Source organism: Acanthaster planci, linkage group LG02, assembly GCF_054643075.1.
Source record: "Acanthaster planci isolate LZ-2023a linkage group LG02, COTS_SCS, whole genome shotgun sequence".
Taxonomy (NCBI): Eukaryota; Metazoa; Echinodermata; class Asteroidea; order Valvatida; family Acanthasteridae; genus Acanthaster; species Acanthaster planci.
This window is the reverse complement of record NC_141778.1, coordinates 14,119,835-14,135,283: the sequence shown is the minus strand read 5'-3', so window position 1 is coordinate 14,135,283 and position 15,449 is coordinate 14,119,835. Positions and strand designations below refer to the sequence as shown.

The 15,449-nt window shown below is 39.6% G+C and overlaps 1 protein-coding gene across 2 annotated transcripts in view; it reads right to left on the bottom strand.

Annotated features, from left to right (window-relative positions):
- Positions 1–12,151, bottom strand: part of LOC110973266 (galanin receptor type 1-like) — a 35,588-nt gene extending 23,437 nt beyond the window's left edge. Inside the window, exon 1 of one of the 2 annotated variants that reach the window (XR_015424341.1) lies at positions 11,901–12,151. The gene's annotated coding sequence lies outside the window, so the exon portion shown is untranslated. The remainder of the gene's footprint in view (positions 1–11,900) is intronic. The other variant, XM_022223956.2, reaches the window with a different exon arrangement.
- Positions 12,152–15,449: the final 3,298 nt, after the last annotated feature.

Sequence of the window (15,449 nt, the reverse complement as noted above, 5' to 3'; positions counted from 1 at the left end):
GACCAAATTCTTGTCGACCCAGATTCACACCAGCCACATTACGAGTCAGTATGGAAAATACATTTAACCGATCAGTGCTCTACCTTGCTTGGATATTCGTTCATGTAGTGGGGCTTATTACATGGCATTGAAATGACTTCAAGCAAAGCCTCATATGAGACTCTGATAAGTCATGGTTGTCAATCAATGCACCGAGGTTGATCAGTTGCTTTAATTAATGCACAATATTGAGACAAACCGACGCGGCTTTGAATGCTCTTTTTGTGGAGCGTCGATTCGCACCTTTTTGGCATGAGGCGTTTATGACATGAAAACATACTATGAATTGAACATAAGTACTACATGTATCAGAACAGAGTGAGCTGCTTGTCACTGGATACTGCATAACACACAACCAAGAATTACTGAAAATAGCAGCCATTTACAATCAAGCACAGGTAAACTCACACATTCGTGAGCACTTCTTTCCACACTGCATGAACAGTATAATGTTAAGTCACACCGTCGATTTTTGAAATGACGAAAGGCAAAAACAGCTTAGATCACGTATATCTTCGAGAAGTCATTGCCAAACCAGTTGTTAGTGAAGTCTAACACCTGTAAGTCTAAAAAAGGCATTTCTCTAGCCTAGGAACGCACAACTGTTGAAGATTTAGGGGGTTATCTGTATATATACGATGAAATGATTATCGGCGGAACTGTTAAATATATGTTTTCTGCATTTCGTTACAGGCATCGAAACACATTTATGTCCAATTTATCTTTATTTTCACATTTCGCATTACCTTCTTTTAGGGCATTTCGTTTTAAACACCAAATGGCCAAATTCAGTGGAGGAAAAAGTACATGACGTCAGACAGAATCGATAATCGAAAGCATTAATGTTCTGGCTGCCTCAACATTCATGGAGGGGATGCCGAGGTCAAATTTCTAGAACTGATACTAAAATTGACATTTCGTGAAAAAGAATAAATCAACATGAAAAGCCTTTTAACCTACGAGTCGTGCACGCTGATTTACTGAGTGTTTAGTTGCACTGACGGTCTATTATGTCTCTTTATGCTTGGCCAGATCGTGAGAGGCAGATTAAGTGACAGGATCAGAAAACAACGAGAACCTTGTGCGCTCTGCTCGTTTTTTTCAAATGACTGAATGACTTCCACCCCTTAAATCAAATACTTACAGGCGTGGGCAGAATATTCGTGTTAGATTTCTTTGGAAATGTTAAACGAGTATTTGAAAGTTAATTTCAAACTAGTCCAAAATTAAATTTTTAGCCCATCGGTTACAGTTGTATATCTATTTTGGCGGTTGATGATGTGTTTGGGCGTACTGAAGGCGCGTTGTCGGCATTTATTCACACTCTCCTCCGACAGCTATACACGCACCGCGCACATTTATTGTTGTGCCTGTCAATTGCTGTGCTATTTAAACAAATCTTATTCTCTAGGATGAAATTTCTTCCAAAATTTTTCTCCAAAATGACAGGATTCCAGGCGGAAAAAATTACTGACGTCTGACACTGCTTTTTACTAGTTAGAGGGAGATATTCAAAGGTAATTCGGCAGTCCCACTTTTGAGATGTAACAAATGGTGTATCCACCTTTAGCAGAAGTACCCCCTCATCGGTTGAAAAGAGAGTTTTTTGGTTTATTTTGGTTTTTTTTTAGCCACGCAATCGTAACTCGTGCATTTTGTATAGTCGTTTGTTAACCAGTGAAGTGCAGTCCCCACCAAAGGAGACTTCATTGCAAGGAGACTTCATTGCTAGGAGACTTGCGCCCCCTCTTGGTCGAGCTGGGAGTTCATACTACCTTTAAGGTTTATTCACACTGGGTGTAAGCTACAACGATGCGTTCTACGCGTACCATACTGTTGTACATTTAAGCAATAAATAATCTGGTTACAACAATTTGCAATCTGTTACAATTGCCTCTTGACAATTAAAATAATCAGGCCACCTGCACAAAATTGCACACCAAAAAAGAACCAACGAGAGCAAGATGGCGAGAAATGTACTTACCTAGCGGCAAATTCCAATTAGAGTCACCCAGGTGCGCGAGTTAATTGCCGGTAGTTAAAGGCGGGAAAGGATCGGTTGAGTGATCAGTGATCAGCGCCGCTAGTCGTTCTCCTGTTAGTGTTCCTCGGGTTAAGATTGGCGAGGAGGACGTAGAGGGAACGATCGCATCAATATTGACTTAGGAATGGTTTGCTCCCGAGAGGACCTTTTGCGATTTCGAGATCTGATTGGTTTGTTTTAGTAAGGCATTTAATACATTTATTTATATAACGGGTTTTGCCCTTACCCAACGTATATATTCATAAACACTGTAGGCCTATGCTCAAACAAAGATTACTTTTATTTTACTTTGTTGATACAAATGTGCCCATATTCAAAAAATATTAACATTAACTGCAGTGTTATGCCTTGGCCAATTTAAGACAATTTCTTTATTCATTTGTGGTATTAATGAACGATGGTGGCCGGTCAAATGAACAAAACAAAAACTAGCAATAAGCATTGCAAAACTTTAACACAGTGGAAACGTTGTTTTCAACGGTTTTGGCAGCGAGATACATTGACAAGACGCCATTACCTGACTTGAAAGTTGTAAATGCAGGTTGTTCACAGTCAGTTAATTATCTTTACAAAAAATACAATCACTCATCTGCACAACAAAATTACACGCAAAATTTACAGTAAACCTCACTTCAATTTGGGAACGATATTGACACCTCACAGTTAATTTGATTTTTACCGGTACCAAAGTAATTGACTATTTTATAGTGGATTTTTTTCTAATGGATTTCTGTCGTGAATAGTTGAAACTGACTTTGTGCGTGCAACCGTCCATGGAATGTTCAGTTGTGAGCGCTTACAAAGTTTCCTTAGCGTGTGAAGTAGTTAATTGATAATTAATATAGGCAACTGCACTTGTGGATAAACGAATTCACTGAAGAGAAAAGGCCATGTTTGTATTCCACTCTAACAGTCATGACATTTTTGCAGCATGTCCCCAAAAGTATTTCGACGGTTGTCAGGATATTTAAGAACTCTCTCTACAATATATAGAGAGATTTTATTAGTTACTAGCAAATATTCTTATTGGAAGTTTTCAGAGTCAGGAATTGATAATTATATCGCGGCAATGATAGCCTTTAGCTGTGTGAGTTGTTAAAGTTAAAGACCATTAAAGTCTATTCGCAATGACTTGCCCTTAAAATATATTTGGGAAGTCTTTATAAATCGCATTAACTTTGAAATGACTTACTACATTAACTGAGTTCCTTAGATTGCCGAACTATACTTTGCCTCCATGTGTGGTAAACAGCATGAAACTAAACAGAACACGTCGAGAATAAGTCAAGTCTTTGACCTCAGCAGACCTTAATCCTCCAACGGCTAGAGGATTCACGACTTCCAGGGTAAACAAACTTGTCCTTCTGTCCAAACTTTCAACCATTTTCCGCAATTTCACTGAGGGTTCCCCGTTCACATTGTGTGAAAAAGGCCTCAATGATTTCATGAGTTCTTCAGATGATGAATGTTTATGATCGCAGTGGTACCAATTTCAGAAATTCCCCATGACGTTGGAATTACAGAGAAGTCTTTGCTGTGGAATGGAACTTCTATACCTCTGTGGTATTGCTGTGCTGTGCGTGCGATGACTAATGCAATGCCACGTGATTGACGACCCACCAATCAGATAGCGGGGATTTATTTGGGCGTTTTATATAAAAACAAGATGTGCATTCTATCAAGCTTGTGATTCTGGTCTTGTGCCGAAGAATTATAGCGATGGCGATGATTAATACTCAGGGGACAAATAATCGTGTCATGTTGAGGCGAACAGCCCACCACCGGGACACCAGTCATTCTCATCGGCAAATAATTAATATTGACATTCCTAACTGGTCTGCCAAACTGTACACAACTGGTTGTCTTCACACCACAGAGTCCTCGAAATGTCTCTGTCTCCTTCGCAATTACTGTCGATCGATGCCATTTTAAATCCTGTACGTGATCGCTGTCTTAATCTTTAACGGCTATGCTGAAAAACACAAATCACAGGGTTGATGAACACTATGGCACAGTCAACACATGATGCCTGGCACGGAGTCTATGCACGGCAGCAGAGAGACTGGTTGAACCTATGTAAACAGCAACTGATCAACCTTTTCGAAGATTTAATGGTCCTTCGTTTGCCGCAGGCGGTTTGACAAGGGTAACATTTGGACCAATCTGCCTGGTCTAGAGTAAAATCCTGGGCAATGTCGTATGAACCTGGTGAAAGTAAGCACCGAGTTTGAAATTTAGGGCGACTGATCAAATTGAAATGTTTTCTCGACCTAAATACCCAAATGTAATATCTGGATTTGCATTTCATCTTCCACTGCAAAGCGACCTAGCTTTCTCTTGTGCAGCATTTTTGGGAAAGTCCGGAATAATCCAGCACTTGCAGGAGTCTGGACTTTTTTATTTAATTAAAGAGTGAGACTGACGCAAATAAATAATGTAAAATCCAAGGGATGTTATGGCGCCGCTTTTTGATACATTATTTTTTAGCTCGAGTCAATCGATCTCAAGGACTGAGGTGGTGGATGGTGCAAACCTTTGTACTCATAATCTGTTGAATGATGGCATAGGGATGCTGGAAACTTGAGAATACAACTTGGAAACTCCGTGTGCGAGAGTTGCAATCCTGGGTAAACCCAGTGATGGAGCGCCGGCGGGTGCTGGTCACTGTTGCTTGACCCTACGCCCTTGCCGGATGCAAAGAAAGACAGCTGCTTCAAGATGAATGTAAACGACGTAATTTTGTCGAGCATTCACACGACAGAGTTACATTCGAAAGAGCAGCATGAGTCAAAAGTTCCAAATGTGTGTGACATCTGCGCAGCGTACGCACATGGAAAACATATGGAAAAGGAAACAGGTAGGGCCTACACGTGTAAACCCACAATGCTTTGCCCGTATTTGGCTAGTGTAGTGGAGACGCGCAAACCAGCCACATGCCGCTCTCTGATGGTCACAAGGATGTCGTGCATTTGTTCGTTTGATGATCATCCTACCGACAGGTTTCAGAAAATTGTTTGTTTTGTTCCAAACTAACACACATCAGGACGGTCGGTTAAAAATGAGGATTAAATTGCTGATAAGCAGTCAGTAATACTATAAAGGTTTGTTATTAATGTCAACTTGTTTCACCTTGAAGCACTTGTAAATTTGATGATATTGACACTGTCGAAGGCAACTACAAAGCACTGGTTATCAAATTAACGTGTTAGACAGCGGTTTCGCTGACAACCAGCCACTGGCATGTACATGGAATATAGCTAGTATTTACTTTTAAATAAAACTGTTTTTGCTAAGTAAAACATTCTCCGTACTGAGCATACTTCGATGCTCATTAAAAATTTCCATATTTTTTTCCCCAATGCATCGATCGTGTCAATGAATTTAAACCATACCACATGCAACTTCAAGGGACTGAAATCAAACCCCTGTCTGCACAGACGAGACTAATATTGACTTCATAATTATGTGACAAACGTTATGTACAAATAATGGTTTTCTTTATCAACTTTGGCAACTTCTGGTCACATATTGTTGAATAAAAACCATGGAGGAAAAGATCTGATGCCCCATGTGGAAAAAGCCTATATTTTGGTACGTCCCTTTAACGTTTGAGCAGAGAGTGTTAATGATAAACCATCGAAGATGCACTTTGTGATTACTGTAAGTGAACATTCCGAAAATGTTTTGATTGATTTGTCAAGAATTTAATTTTGGGTCCATTTTTACTGCCAAACAGACAGGCAAAATCGACAGCAGATTGATTCATGGAGTGGCCATGTATTTACCTTCAAGCTGCGTCCTGGAAACTCACCAAATGAGACATTAGAACATTCGTCAAAGAAGTGACGCCAGCAATTGGTCGGTGCGTCAGTGAGGTCAACATATTCCACATTTTCCATAAGTGGAAAAATTTAATGGAAAATTTGAAAATATATTTTCAACGTCAGTTATATTCACAGAGAGTAGAAACGTAAACTTCTCCTGTGGGAGGGGGGTGCGAGATGGCGACAAACACCAAGAAAGACAGCCGCAGATCCTTTGATATATGCGATAAATCTAGGAAGGCGAAGTTCTGTCACAATGTCTGACCTTTAGTCGTCTGGGATAGCCCGTCCTGGTTGCGGTGACAACAGAATCCCATCAGATTTGCTTCAGTGTTTGAAAAATTCATCAGAATCTTATCGGATCAAATCAGACTGCCTCCACTGACAATCTTCAACATATCTTTAGACAGTATTGAAGTACGCGTAATTTGTCATTGGGATAAGAGAACACATTGCAGCCTTGATGCAGAACTCATTGTAGGGGACCTTCGCCCTCCAAACATTGTCTAATGAAGTCGCTGTTAATTTTCTTTCTTAGTCGTTCTTAATGAGAATGAAGTAATCAAAAACAGATGTTTCTGTTTAGTTTCGGAATGCACGAGTTAATGTCCTACGGGACGTTATGTCAATAGTAATATCAGTTCCAATCTCTGGAATCCTTGAGGACACAACAGGCATGGTCGCTTTAATTACCGGCAAATATCTCTAATTACAATCGCTGCTGGCTCAGGGCCAAGGGGTAAAATGAACTCTTTCTGTATAGGAAAAGGCTACTCGCTCAATCAATTTCTCAGTGGTATTGAGAATTATCCGAATTTATGGCTGACGCGTTTACACGTACCGGAACCAGTGTAAAGACCTCCTGTCTTACTCCTTTAAAGAATTTACCGTATAGAACGTGATTACTTTTCCTCAACCATACAGGCTCGTGTCGGGGAATTAAATTTCAATATTGCATTTCCATAAAAATAACTGTGTGAACGAGCAGTCGCCATTAAGATAATGCTTCTATACCTATCACACGCATTCACTTGATAATTACTCCATAAAACTACTACATCAGTTGTTCCTTTTGTCAGGAACAAATCGTTTTCTGTCTGACAAAGGGCGTAAAGCCATCTGCGGCATTGTGAGCTGTGCTGGAACAAAAATACCCCATTGTCCTTCTGCCAGTCACACAATGAAATAATTATATACTGTCTAGTCCATGTTTTTACTGCAGAGATGTATTCTACATTTTGCAGGTTGACTATATATTGTTATATTCATTAACGTGGCTAAAGCAAAAGCCTTCGGCGTGTCTTCATAAATCAGTATGTAAACGTTTATGACAAAAACACAAAATGCCAACAAACTGTGCATGCCGCGTACAGTTTTTGAATTGTTTTTTAAGGCGGCGAGATTTTGTACCATTGACTCTCAAAAAAGCTTTCACTGCTTTCTGCATTCCCCAAATAACGCCAGGGCATATAGCTGACGAAAAACATCCCGTATGAATGAAAACACTCCCGATGAAAATTTCTAAATGAAGCAGAATCTCAGTCAATTGACTTATAATACAGGATTAATAACTAACCTCAAAAGAACAATCATTGATGATAGTTGACACACCACAGTCAGATGCACTTTAAAACCATTAAAAACAGCAGGTGGCAATGAAAACGAGTCCACTGGAAACATTCTGCTTCTTTGACATAATTCGCCGTTTGGCAACGTCCAGAAAAAAATACTAAAAAATAACACAAAAAAGGCAACTCCCTTCAAATTAATTTTAAAAAGTAAACAAAAATCTAAATCAGCGCCAGTGCTCAGGTTTTTTCGTCTGTCAATAGTTCAGAAAATTAGGAAAAGACGTACAGAAAACCAACTTTCAACACAAACACTACGGCAGATGTGAAGAAAATTTCCTCCTTTCTGTTTGAATGATTGGCCATGGCTGTTTGGTTGAAACAACGCTAATTTTTCACCATATTATTATTCAGGGACCATAGTTTTCTTCCTGGCATTTAATATTCTCCAGTAATAACTGCCAAAATGGCTATTCTGTGCACGTTAGTTTACTAAATCAATGAATGAAGAGCCAAAGCAAACAGTTTGCGAGACGGCTAACTCATTAATGAATTCCGTACGTGGAACAACGAGGATTTTCTAAAAAGCAAAACTTCTATTTTAAAACAGCTGGTTGTGTTTCGAAATGTCAGACGATGAATGTACTATATACACACATTTTGATATGATCTGCACCTGGGAGGGACCTTGGATCGGAGTTTACCTACTAGCAGTGTTTTGTTGAACGTTACTCCTGATCTCAAGGGAGCGAGTTCTATCACTGAATAGCCTCTCAAGAATGTGTTACATCTGGCAGCAAAGGTACGGATATGCTGGTTTTCACATTCCACACAGTTATATACTTTTAAATAATCTTTGTCTGTATAAAGCTGTACTTTTATTTTTATTTGTTTTTGCAAAATCAGGATGAGCCATTGAGCTTTAATTGGTTCTCGGCAATAGGGAAACGTCTGTTAGTATTTTTTCGTTCCTTCTGTTGTACGAATTTATTTGTCAATGCCTTTCTTGTACTTAACTTTGTTAATAGATTTTGTCACATGATTGCAGAATGCTGTATGCACACTATTTACACGATGTAGATATTATTGTTTTCAATATGGTTTAAATTTAGGTTTAATAAACTGAACGCATTGTGCAACTCACTACATGTACATATGTCGGCATTTTATTCAGTAACTTCAAAGTGAAAACTACTTCTCACTCTGGTTATTCTTTGGATTTGCACGGGCTACTTACCTCATTACAAGAGCAGAAAGGAAAAAGGCTGAGGGTATATTTTCCCCTCAAATCAGGCTTAAGTTTGATGGTGGAAAACCTTTATGTGAGAGTAAGCATTTTGCACACGCCCTGCATTATGTGTATATAGGCTAGTTTTGACAATTGCAATTTAGACAGAAATACGAACTGCTTGTACATCAGTGCATTGTTACTCAAATAACCAGGACGTAAAGCCTGTTTGTCAACGATTAAGGGTAAACAAGTGTTTTCACAAGATCCTGGCGCATTTTGTCCTTTCGGGTCTTCTGAAGATGACAACTAGGAATGCAGACCACTTGCCAAGCACCTCTTAGTTCTATAGGAAACCTTGCAACTTGTGCCCAGGTAGAACTCAGGGGATTAACCGCCTCAAGGGGAGTTGTAACACATCACTTACCATAATAAAGTCAAAAAAGGTCCAAGTTATATGCAAATGCTACCTACCTGAATGCACTTTAATCTGATTAGAAAAAATGGCAAAGAAATAAAAAGAATACCGGTGTCTATCTTGTGTTCAAGTGCCGTGATCAAACGGGACGATGTCACTGATGATGGTTTTTAAAGTTTCATTTTTTTCTTCCATGTAGTGAATTTACTGGTCTAAAATATTTAAAAGCCGTGGTTACAGAATATTTCCCAATAACGCATACAGCAACCAAAGCGCCAGCAATGCAGGTATTGTATGACGTCATTTCATTGGAAATACACTAAGTCATCATGGAGGAAGGACACAGAGAGTTTTAACTGCCCAGGGCTATAACTGTGGCCAATTATATCGCGTTCTTGCATGCCCGGTATGTCCACGGCAAGAGCGCAGCGAGTGCTTGCTGTACATGTACACCCCACCAGTTTCACGGCTACGAGACCCCTTTGTATCTTATGATCGCCACTGCAATTTTTCGCTGGTAATCCGCATCCTTAAAATTATGTGAACTGAAGGACAGGAAATTGAATCTTCTTGTCTCTGATGATGCCTTATATGATCTCACAACGTCAAATTTAGTGCTTGACCTAGTTGCTTGCGTTAGGTCATGTGCCCTCACTGTTATTTTGCAGTTACTACCCTTCTCGAACGCTTCCTTCTGTAATTATTTCGGGAATAAATAGTCAAATTTGTTCATGTGATTTTGTATTTTATTTGAATTGTTTTGTGTCATTTACAACACAAAATTATGTCAATAAATCAGTTTATGTCAATTGTTAAAAAACTAATGATTATTAATCAATTATGTCATTTATACAAAAATTGTAATTTCTCAGATCTCACTGTCAATCCTTGTTGTGAAATAGCGTGTTTTTTTCCAAGTGGTGATCAACATGTTGTTGGCCCGCCCTTAGTCAAGGCGCGCGTGGCATCGGTGCACCATGGATGCTCGAGTGGTAAAGACCATTGCGCGTGGCGAAGCGAGGTACGAGTGAGTCGTGTCTCCAGGAAGCCAGGCGCACCTCGAATAAAGGCTATTTGTTGGCAAATCCTAGCCAAATTACCAACTCTTTGAAAACTGATGTTTTAAAGGGACGAAAGTAAAATTTCGAACATTACACGGATAGTGGAACAGTGTGTGTAAACGAAAAAGTTTATTCACGATGGCAAAAGTAGGTCTAACGTTAGGGATTTTTTTCTCTATATTCTTGTTACAGTAATAAAGTTGAAGTTAAATGCAAGCAAAACGCCGTAAAATATCCGTAGGATATTAATGGCCCCACTGTAAGCAGTGATCGGGCATCTCTGGAAAGTTTATTATTGTTCGTCTTACTAGGCGGCGATGATCACCGACCACTTTGAAGTGCCAGAGTTGTAACTTCGTCTATATAGTTATGCCCTTCCATGGTTAACAGTGTTCATGGGAGGCGATATGCGCTTATAAAAGCCGAGTTACCACTTCTTAATCCAACAGTTATCAGTATCCAAATTATCCTCAGGAGCCATTCTGGAGTTTCACTGTCACTCGCTGACAATGCACTACGTGCCGAGGGCGATAAGCGTGAAGAAAATAAGAAGTAATCTCTCAGAGTCTCTCAAGGGAGTAATTTCACGACAAAGAATCACCACACACGCAAAGGGACGGTAGCGCAAACGCGCCGCAGGAATCATCTGCTTTTCCATTATAGAACGTCCAGGCAATAGATTGAGTACCTGGCTTTTTGGCGCCAAACCTACAGGGAGGAGAGTTCCGATGCCAAGCGCACTGTGTGATCATTTCCCGCAACCTCTTCCAGTGATAATTAATTCCCAGCATGGAATAGAATCATTCATGTGAAACTGCATCTTATTCAGGTCAATACAACACACGTAAGTTCCAAACCTTCGGACTTGTTTCGAATACCATCTGTCCGATTTCTCAATCATCGCCCAAAATTATTGAGCCTTTTAGACATGGAAAAAGAAAGGAGGGATGGATATATAAAGAAACATTACCAACGTTAAGCTGTGCAAAGGACAAAAATAACACGTAAATAGAAGGAGCAACTTCTAAAATGGGCAATTTTTTTGGCAGCTCCAATTTAGAACAAATTCATAGCAATCATACTAATGACGTTGATATGTATATCGATAACTGGGTTAACACAATGTGATTAAAGACAGTCAAACATGAACCACAGAAGGCAGAACAACTTTGTAGTCCCCTGCCAGCAAGCAGAAAAACTAATTGCATGAAACGATTTCTTGCGATGTGATCCCCAAAATGGAAAATCAAATGAAACTACGCAAGTAGGGAAGGGGCTGGAATACACCCATTTGCTTGAAAATACCTTGAAAGTGAAAACCATCTTAGGGGCGTCCATGCATAAAGGGCGCATGGTTATGAATTCAAACAGTCATTTGAAACATCAATTTCTAAAGTAGATTATGCATAAATTCAGTGGTTTAATGCAAATCAATAACCCTATAAGCCAAACATTCAGAGCTCCTATGCCTCATTCTTCTAAAGTTTGAATAGTCAACATCATTGTAACCTCAGACATATAACATCTGCGTCAACAAAAGTTGAACACAAAACTTTAGTTTCTGTTAGTGAGCATGGTGACTTGGCATAATGAGTAACTTATGTCCAAGTAGACAGATGCAGAAATACGTGCGACAGTTTCAGCCTGCGCCGTTTCGAAACATCCGCTTTAATGTATTCAAAACGGTGTGGACAACTGACGAGAAGTAGGATACTTACCAATACAACTCCTTAAAGTGAATCTTTGCTTAGCGACGGCAATGTGGCTATGACTGTCATGAAATCCTTTTCACTCAATCCTGCTTCAATCAGCTGATAGCATTCGAGATACAAAGAAGTGATCGCAGGCGGAATGGAACAGGAAGCGCACCTCTTCCACAGTCGAAAAGACAGTTGCGTTAATTCCGGCGAACCTTCAAGCCAAAGCTCATTCTCAGCCGTGCGTGATTCTTTTATACCGTGGACTGCTCACTACGTGAATATAACCACCCGCGGCGGATCTAGCGCTCGGTTGCTGGCTGTCACCTGGCCCACAACTTCATTGGCTGATCCAGTCGGGGCGGTGACACTTAACGATGTCACCTTTGTGCGGCGTACAGTGCTCGCAAATATATGTGTCGGGTTTCTGAATGCGGAATTCATTTTGAAGTCAACCGGTCGGAATGGAGAAAAATCTCTCGAATGTTTTTCCTGGTGCACGCTTGAAATGATAAACACGCAATCAGGAACAATCAGTTTAGAAGAGAAGACAACCCCAAATGTAAAGAGAGAGTTAATTCCAAAACAATGATACAATTAATGAGTTTTTCCTTTTGCGTGTGTTTGTGTTTTATTCCTCCGTGGTTTGAAGCATGCTGTCTCAGGCATTTCAATCTAAGGCACGTTTCTGACCAAAAAAATTATAAATTTATATCCATTGGCAGCTTGACACTTGGAATCGACATTGGAATGCCACCTTCTCGCGTAAACTTTAGGAAATATGATCGCAATGGAGCTTATGGGGATGGCATTGAATTAAATTTGTATGTCGTGCCTGTATTCGCGTATTCACTGTAATAGCGCCACCACTTGGTTGTTATTTTGCAACAACTTTTTGCATGTGTACATGTACACGGGTGTATCTTCTTGAGTGCACAGAATGTCATGCACAAAACAGATGATGTTCTTGTCCTTCCGAACACTAGGCATGCCGTCAAGGAGTTGGGTATTTGAGACTTGTTCTCTTGTATGGTTGGAAATTTATTTCCCCCGTCCTCCAAAGATTGGCTTAGGTCCAAAGATCCTGTCATGTCACTCTGCCTATTTTTAAATGTATATTTGTTTGTTTCTAAACTGAGGAGGGTGGTAACTCAGGTAGCGCCGTCTGTCAAGCTGCATGCTGCCAATTAAAACCTCCATGGATGTTCAATGTACAAAGGAGATGCAATTTGATACAAGTGTGTAAAGGGAAAGGGGAACTCACACAACGAGCTTGCTATGAGCGTAAATAGTCATTTTAAACCTGGCTTTAGACCGAGCGTTCTCCAGTTATTGGAAAGACATTGAATAAAGGCGTGAGAAAGCGATAAAAATGGTAATTCATAGCAGATATGCCCTTCTGGCCCGCATTGCTTCCTTCTCTGGTTCAAATTTGTTTTTGCAATGCACTTCTTTTACCCACAACCATGCTGTTTACTTGTGGCCAGGATAGCAATTAAAAACAAACCTTCGGAAAATAAATTAATTTTGACACAACTCACGGCCGACGTCAAACTTATATACTATGAGTCTTTCCCTTTGTAAATCAGAAATATTTGAAGTTACAGCTGGTATGTATTAGAAAGAGGGAAAAATCCATCATTGTGTGAGGCTACGTCCTTAAATTTGGACTGATAATGAAAAGTTCCAAATCACGCTCGCATACGCTAAGGTGAAACTGCAGCAAGTGGTCAAGATTCTCCTGGTTAAGTAAAAAAAATTCGGAAACTTCTATGAACAAATACTGTCATGTTTAAAGCTATGGCCTTCAAGGTGTGCGTTTTTTTAAGTCATTTGGACTTGTGATTCACCTGGGAAATATCAAGGCCCAGATTTTGAGACAAAACAAATTCATGAAGATTCCATGAATGATACATTGTCACGCCTTAATGAATACCAGTATACACTCTATTATGAGTTTCTAGAATACTTATGGATTTTACTCCGTTTGAAACACTAAGGAGGCTGCATATAAAATGGTTACATGTAATTATTGGGAAGCCATACCGGTACATCAGCAGTAAGAATATCTGGTTCTAGTTTTCTGGGGTATTATGCGTCCCCTCAACAAGCATAAACGGCTATATGAAGTAACCATTGAGGTATACACTTTGAGGTTTACCACTCACCATGCTTTTGCGGAACCCGACACAGCCAGATCAAGATCTAAATGTACCACTTATAAAAGATGACCTACATCTTGACATATCTGTAAAGTAAATAAGTAATTTACTTCATGATTAAATAATTTAATTAGAAATAATTATCAGCCCTATACATAACTTCGTTTATGCATGGACACACACATTCACTCGCCATTAAACAGAAAACTTTAATGTGCATAACCCCCCCCGCCCTCGATAAGTTCAGGACACGTGTAGTGGGTAATTCCAGAAATTAGGGGTCCACTTGTTTGCGTCCCTGTCACATCTGACATATGATTTTTGTAAGTTCAGAACGAATTTTCTAATTTCCAAAGTGATGAATTAAACTACCTGCCAAATAAATAGTACTAGTTTGAAATCAATTCCGGTGATATTTCCAAGTCAAATAACAAAGGTTAGATGTTTAACAGGGACACAAAAATGTCACACTTTTGGACCCCTAATTCTGGAATTATATTAGTGCATAAGAGGTGAACTGAATCGGAGGCAATATATGCCGAGTCATGAGCTGCGTCAGTAAGAAATCAGATGCTATTCTGGAAATCATTACTAAAAATGTCTCCACGATGTCGTGAGTTGAGGATTTGTGGTAACTTACAGCCGCCCCGCTTTTTACAAGTCTTACATGATAGTCAATGGCAAAAACGAATCGGAAATAAAACAGGTGTATGAATATTTGCTGCACTTTATATTGGCAGTGTAACGTTGCCCATGAAAGACTGATTCCTAGGCTTCGATTGATCTTGTATTCAAATTTACGTATGAAAAAATAAACATGTGGTGCACTGGCAAAGTCAGAAATCACAATGCAGTGTAATGAAAGATAGCTTTGTTTTGTTTAATTATAGAAGTCTGTTTCTGTACTTTTGTGACTAAAAACACAGCTGCTCCCTCAAAAACAAATTGGCGTTGGTCCTGTGTATTTATTGCACTCTAGCTCGAAATGATAAGGTCGCACACAAATGAGGGGTTTATTTTTGAAATTTATTGTTAATTCTTATCGAAATCCAGTGTATTTAAAAGATATAAGCAATCACTGGGCTTATAAAATGCACTGGAGGCGAAAAAGAGGCAAAGATATTTGTTTAATACAAAAAATATCAAAGCCAGCCAATGCAAGCCAGCCTCAGGAATACGGTACTACAAACAGCAATATCACCTCAAGCTAGGGTATTATCAAAAAGATGCTGAACAGAGGCAGCCGGTTCATGATTTGAATTGCAACGTGAAAGGTTTGACTTATTGTCTGTATTCCGTTCCAGTCTTTGGGTTCGTGGGACATAAACATAAACAAAAACAACAGAAGAACCTATGCCCTGCCACAATATCGGAGACGACGGCGCACATGACTAGACACTTATGCTAT